Source organism: Fukomys damarensis, unplaced genomic scaffold, assembly GCF_012274545.1.
Source record: "Fukomys damarensis isolate Sample0158 unplaced genomic scaffold, DMR_v1.0_HiC HiC_scaffold_33, whole genome shotgun sequence".
NCBI classification, from domain to species: domain Eukaryota; kingdom Metazoa; phylum Chordata; class Mammalia; order Rodentia; family Bathyergidae; genus Fukomys; species Fukomys damarensis.
Genome location: NW_022900945.1, coordinates 40,745,405 through 40,753,098, shown reverse-complemented (window position 1 = coordinate 40,753,098; position 7,694 = coordinate 40,745,405).

Genomic DNA, 7,694 nt, shown 5'->3' with positions numbered 1-7,694 from the left:
TGCAGTGGGGTCGTGGGGTGGCGTGTGCTCGCGCTCGCTGGGCTGTGGCCGCCGCTCTGCCGCCCGCAGCAGAAAGCCCCCGAGTCCGATTCAAACTCCTGTCAAACTCGCAGGCTAAGTTGGCAGCCGGGTCACGTGGCGAGAGCTCGCGGAGCCTGCTCCCGCCCCCTTCTCTCCACTTTCTCTGCTCTCGGGGCGCCTTAAAGGGATCTGTGGCCTCCGAGGGCAGTGGTTCTTTGCCAGAAGCCTCAGGGCCGAGCAGCACCGAGACCACAGCTCTCCAACGCCGGGAGAAAGACGGTGACCCTAGCCTGGTGCGCGGGGACGCAGGACGGCCAAGTCTGTTTCTTCCCGTTTGCCCGGGTTCGGAACTGTTCTGCCCTGGTTTTTCTTCTCTTCTGGAGAATACCCAGAATTTAAAAAGATTTTCATAAAGCATTGTTAGTGTTGCTTCCAAAATCCCCAAGAGCCAGCACTGACGGAAGGGGAGCTAGGACATGAAGTGTTCACTTTTTATTCTAAGTAGGCAACAGCGACAAAAGGCTGTATGTTAGTAATTTCAAACTTATCAACCTTTTAAAAATATAAACTCGATCTTCTTTAAAATAGCCAACACCGTTTAAATAAGTGAGAAGCCCTTGAGGCATGGTGGGCTCATACTGTAGTTGCATGGAACTGGACAGAGTTGCATCTTGATGCACTTTAAATAGGTCTTATTTTTCAAAAAGTATTCAGCAGGAGCCCCGAATGAGCAGCTGTGAATATCACACATTTGTTTTACCGGAGTGTAAGCATAAGTAGTAAACGGCTGAAGGATTTGTGCAAGGTCCCTGAGCGAGCCAGTGGACTGGGAGGAGAGAACCTGCTTGCCTCTTAGGGACTGGCTCAGAGGTATCCATCCATCTCATCGAAGTCCTTCTTGGAGCTCCCCAAACCCCACCCAGCTCTTCAGAATGAATGCTTTCGGACGAACACTTGGCCACTATTTATACAATTCACTCTCCCATTGAGCACCTTCCCAAGGTCGGGAATGAGTGGGTGCGATGGGCAGTTCAGACTCAGACCCATCCTCCCGGGTTTTAAGAGAACGTCTCTAGTGGATTTCCATGCAATCTGGACCAACCGAGGGACGTCTGATTACCCCAAACAACTCTTAAGAAATTTTTCTGTCATCGTACATCCCCTTTCCATGGAAGAGAGAATAATTTCTGTTCTACTTACTTCATAAGGCCATTATGAAGATTATGTGATGTTTGTAAATGCCCACACCATACAAATACGAAATAACACATAGTACCGATGTGTATAATAAATGCACGCAGAATACAACGCCATCGGAGAGACACAGAATAACGCAGCAAAAATCCTCATACACACTGACTGGCCTTGTTAAACTTTCATGATTATCCTTGTTTGCTTCAAATCCATTTGTAAAAGAAGAAATAAAACTTGCATGTAAAATCAAATCCCTGTGTATCCTTGTCTTTCTCTTTTCTTTCTAGAAATAACCATTATTACATTCTGAATTGTTTTTTTTAATCAACCTCATGCATGTTTTAACACTTTCTCTCTATCCATATAGTATGATGATAGAAATGGTACAGAGACTTGTCAAATGTAGTAATGCTTTTCAAAATGCTTTCACTTTACCTTAAAAATATGCTTTAGGCAAACTTCTTCAACTTAATATTTGCTGATGAGAGTTATCTAGACAGAAGCATGTAGCTCTGTAGAATTCCACTCCATGCATGAATGAATATACATCTGGTGCACATTGCATAGGTTTCACGGCCCCGAATTTCCCATTGATGTGTGTATGTGTCTGTTTAAACACAAGAAATAAATTTTCACAACCTGAGCCATTATATAAACTCAAGCATTTATGAAAGAGTCATATTTTCCATTCTATTTTGTTTTAAAGTATCTGGCCACCTAGAGGCAGGTCCACGTTTTGTGAGTTCTAAAGTTAATATTCCTTTAAAAAGAATGCAAAATTCTTTTTTAGACAGGGTCTTGTCACATGTACTAGGTTGAGCACACTATGTATGTAGCCCAGGCTGGCCTCAAAATCACAGCGATCCTCCTGCCTCAGCTTCCCAAGTGCTGCGATTACGGTGTGTGCCACCACACCTGGCAGGATACAAAATTTGTAGTGCAAAATTAGTAACCAGGCCTTGGAAATGAAGGGGACTGAGCTTTGTGCCTCATTAGTTTCAAGATGAATATGCTTCTGAAAAGACACCAGGAATAGATTTGACAATTTACTAGCAACGTGAATAGCAGTTTGATAAACTATACCTAAACTCTGCCTAAAAGTGACCCAGCCATGCCATAAGATGTGAACATTTTCAACTTTGAGTTGTAACAAATGTGTACACCATGTTACCACCACCACCACCAAGACATGTATCAGTTCATCTTTCCAAAGAGCTCCCTCCTGCCCTTTTGCAGTCACTCTGCAGTGACCCACTGATTTGCTTTTTGTTATCATAAACATGTTTTGCTTTCATCTAGAATTTCAAATAAATTATATATTGTTCTTTTATTGAAATAAATTTCAAATGGAATTATACAGTATGTATTCATCTATGTGTGACTTCTCAGCAAAACGTTTTTAATCTCATCCATATCATTGCACACGGCATTAGCTTGATCCATTCTGTTGCTAAGTAGTATTCTGCAATACGAACTACTGTAGTGTAATCAAAAAGTACAGTGAGTGCTTAACCATTTTAAAAAACATTATATCACAGTAAAAGACACATTGTCATTAATCCCTTTCAAAATACTCCCCCTTGCTCTGACCACACTTACCCCAACCTTCTTGCCACTTTCTGAAACAGTTCTGGAAGTCCTCTTTCATGAGTGTCATTTTAGTTGCACTGTTGTGTCTGCTTTGATGTCCTGAATTGATTGAAACTTTTTACCTTTTGTGGTTATTTCAATTCTGAGGAAGAGTTAGAAGTCACACAGTGTCAAATCCAGTAGATGAGGATATGTGGTAATGTTTTTATTTGGCAGAAATTGCTGTCTTTTGATCAATGAGTTATGATCACAAAATATGGAAAATGTTTACATTTTAAAATGCATTATAGTTAAAGACACATTGCCATTAAACCTCCCCCTCACTTCAAACATACTTGTCCCATCATTTTGACAATGTGTCTTTTACTATAATAAGTTTATTTAGAAAAACAATATATTTATCTGTTTTTTATTCCCTCAATATTCTTACCCCTTGTATGATCCATCAGCTTGTTTATCCATCCACCTGCTGAAGTACACTTGTATTTTCCTTCCATTTCTTTTGCTGTCATGAGTACACCCTCTAGAAAACACACTTGCACACATTTTTGTGTAAATGTAAGGTACAAATGGAATTGCTAGGTCAGAAGTAGATACTTGTCTAACTTCATATGAAACTGCCAAATTGTTCTCCAAAGTGGCTGTGCCAGGTTGTATTCCCACCAACAATATACTCCAATTGCTTTGCATCTTCTCCAGAAACTCGCTGTGTTATTATATGTATATGTGATGGTTATCTCATCATGGTTTTAATTTGCATTTCCCCAGTGGCTAATAATGTTGAATGTCTTTTGATGGGTTTATTTTGTCATTTGAATATCTTCTTTGGGGAAGTCTTCAGTTCAAGTTTGGCTCCTTTAGAAATTGGATTTTTTAGGCCAGGGATTTAGCTCAGTGGTGCCACTGCCTTGTAAGTACAAGATCCTGAGTTCCATCCCTGGTACCAAAAAACAAAACCAAAAAAAAAAAAACCAAAATTGGATTTTGTGTTTCTTATTATTGAGTTTTGAGAATCCCTTATATCAAGTTCTTTGTTGTGTGTGTGATTTGCATATATTTTCTTCCAGTCTCCAGTTTATTTATCTTTTTTCATTCTTCTGACGCTATTTTTGAAGAGCAAAAGTGCTGAATACAGTAATCTTATAATAAATCATTTTTTGTAAGTAATATTAGCTTTAATATGAAAGAAAATAGGCAAAATTAGGTACATGATATATACAATGTTGGGATATAAGCAGAGATCTTGTCACAAGATGAGAAACAACATGTTCATGTATAAGTTGTGTGAAAACAAATCCACTGTCAAAAGGTGTTTACAGGTTCTGAAAATATTTGTCTTAATATAAAATACAGCAAATTCAAAAATATCTTGTTACACAGAATACAGGATATGCACACCAAAAATTTAAAACAAAAGTAGTGGCAAAATCCTAATTAACAATTTAGTGGCTTATACCTCCAAATTGTAAAGACCAAACAAAAACTACACAACTACTAATTCTACTTGAAAGTAAAAAATACATTTTAATTCACCATGTTTAGTTAAAACACGTATTAAGCTCAAAGATACACAAAATATCTGTCAATTCAATATTTTTATATTAAACACTACAGATATACATAATTCAGATATTTAAGTGATTTACTGAAAAATAAATATGTATGTACTTTAGGATCTCTATCTGGGATTTTATTTTTGGAAATTTTATGGAGAAATATAGACCTTAAGCTTTTTGTATTACTCATAAAGAAGTAATTGTATCACCCTACTATGTAAGAAATTTTCACAGCATTTTCAAAGTGGATTTACATAATAGTTTCTCCCCAGTGAGATTTCTGTCATGTATCTGACAGTACAAGTGTACTGAAAGCATTCCCACATTGCTTACATACACATGGTTTCTCCCCATTGTGAGTGTCTTCCGCAAACACCACAAATACTGAAAGCTTTCCTGCATTGCTTACATGCATAGAATTAATGCTGAGTGTGAGTGTGAGTTCTTTCATGTATTTTACAGTAATGTTGTATACTAAAAGCTTTTCCACATTGTTTACATACATAGTTTCTCCCCGTGTGAAATTTTTCATGTATTTTACAGTAATGTTGTGTACAAAAAGCTTTCCTATATAGTAAATCTTAAAATAAGAGTAATATTTCACCAACAGTTTTGTTTGAAATTGTTTTAGCTATTCTGCTTTCTTTGTCTTTCAAAATAAGACAAGATAAGCTTGTCTATATAAAAAATTCTGCTTGTATTTTGATTGTAATTGCATTAAGTCTGTAGATCTATCTAGGGAAAATGGATATCATTATTACATTCAGTCTTCTGATATATATGGGATGCTTCTCCATTTATTTAAGTGATGTTTGATTTCTTTCATCAGTATTTTGTAGTTTTGAGCATACAGTTTATGTAGACATTGTGGTAGACTTATACATTACTACTTAATTTGGGGGATGCCATTGTAAGTCTATGTTTTTGATACACAATTGTTGGTATATAGAAATATGATTTTTTCTATTAATATTATATCCAGTGACCTTTATAATTTCATGTTTTGGGCTTAGTGGTTCATAACTATAGCTCCAGCCTTTAGAAAGCTGAAGCAAAAGTATCACTGTGAGTTTGAGGCCATAAATAAAAGAACATTGAAGGAAGTTATAAAAACAGTGATTGCTATTGAGTTTATCAAATACAGTCCTGTACTATAAGGTATACTATAAGATATGGTATCATGACTAAGGCACCTAATGGTGTATTTTTAATTTTTTTAAAGTGAAAGTATGGAAGGGAGAGAGGAAAGAAGGAAAGGAAAAAAGGAGGGAGGAGAGACAGAGAAGGGGAGAGAGGGAAGGAAGAAGGGGAAAAGAGAGATATTTCTGTAAATTTTTTTCCTTCTTTGAGAGTTGGCATCAGACACCAAATACTGCATTTTTTTTCCCTGTCTCAGTTTCTCTCTCTGTGTGGTTGTCTGTCTCTGTTTATCTATCTCTCCTTCTGTTCTGCCTTCTTCTACAGTGGCCTCTTTTTGCGAAAGAAACCTCCCTCACGATGGCCCATACCTGTCCAGACTTCACCTTAACAACCTTGCAAACCCATGAGAGTTGAAAACAAAGTTCTAAGTAGGAATCTCTATTGCCCATTTTGGGCTACGTGCCCATTTCAAAATCAACCATTGTGACCAAGAGACTGGCTGGATCTGGGTCATGTCTTCACTCTTAGAATTTATGGGTAGTATCAACCCTTCAAACCACCTCCCTCCTAAAAACCCTGAAAATGAAAGAGAACTAATTTATCCAAAGGAAAATCAGGGTGCTATTACCTAAAGAAGAAAGATCAGTGAGCAAGCAAAAACAATATAGGTTCACTCTGTCAGATAACTGAATTGTATCTAGAAATATGGCAAACTGGCTCTAAATGAGGCTCTGATGTTTCTCATAAATAAAGCACCTAAAGTTTGGTGTATAAATTTTGTGACATCTCCTTCGGTAGTTCCAAATGGCTTTGCAGAGCTGAGGGCAGAAATGTTGTTTGGTGGAATCACCTTCCTCTGTTGGTTCTTTGTGTTGGCATTCCCTGGAGTTTTACTCACTGAATAATTAAATTGCCACATAAGTGATCTCTAGAGAAGGCAGCAAGTTACTATAATCTGACAAGCAGTATTTCTCTCGTTCTGAATTGTACTAGTAAATCACTAGGCTGTAGAGAAAATCTCACTTGAGCCAATTGGAGTGCAGACAAAAAACTCTAAGTATAAAATTAAGAGTTTGGGGTTGTTCCCCAGAATAGAATTAACTTTCAAAATTGAGAATTGATTCAATAAACATTAACTGAACACTGCTGTGGGCACTACTAGTTGCATTCACAATATTTCTCCATTTAGCCATCTTGTAAAAATGATTTGAATAAGATTAATGCTACATCTGGTTTTAGGGATAGACTCTGAACAGCTTAAGGCAGTGGTGGTAAGGCATTTGTTTTTCTTTTAAGACAAAAGATGTTAATACGTGAGTTGTTTTCTCCAAATGAAAACTTCAGTATTCAAGTTTAATTGCAATGTTGGTACTTTGTGATAAATAAGTGAGTTTTGGGTTGCAGTTTGGGCACTTGTCTCTAAAAGTTTTGCCATCACTGGCTTATGGCAACACTCCTGGTCATGATGATTTGTTCAGGGATGGTCACATGACCAAATTGAAGCCAATTATACTCAATTCTCAATGCTATACTCAATGTTTAAATGAACAAGAGTCCCTCCATCACCATCCGCCCTAACTAGATATAAATCTATAAGCACATAGTCTCAAAAATGGCTGGCAGCCACTTTGCATCAGGAAGGGTTTGCTAAGAATTAAGCAAGTCTGAAGGAAACAGAGCAGAAAAACTGACACATAAAACCTTCAAGGCATGGTGGCACTTATCTATAATCCCAGCACTAGGGAGGCTGAGGCAGGAGTTTCACAGTGATTTTGAGGCCAACCTGGGCTACATAATGAGTTCAAGGCTAGTTTGAAGTACATAATGAGTAGAAGGGAAAAACCACATAGTGATATTATTTAGCAGTTAGTTCAACCCAGACCTGAAACAATATACTTTGAACTCTTCAGCAATATGCATTACTAAACTCCTTTTAGTTTTTTAAATCTGTTTGTATCATAACCTGTTATTCTGACACCAGACCCAACTACAATACTATTCTAATCCTAACAACATGCAGTTAGTGTCAGGCTCCAGAGGGCACAATCCTCAGAAAGAACAGTCTTATTTCAGATGCCAACCATGGTTTGGGGGGGTCCTAAACTTCTGACTGACTAAAAATCCATTGGTTCCCCTGACACCGCATATTCAGCAAGTTGCACAAATGACTCACAGAACACAAAACAGCACTAG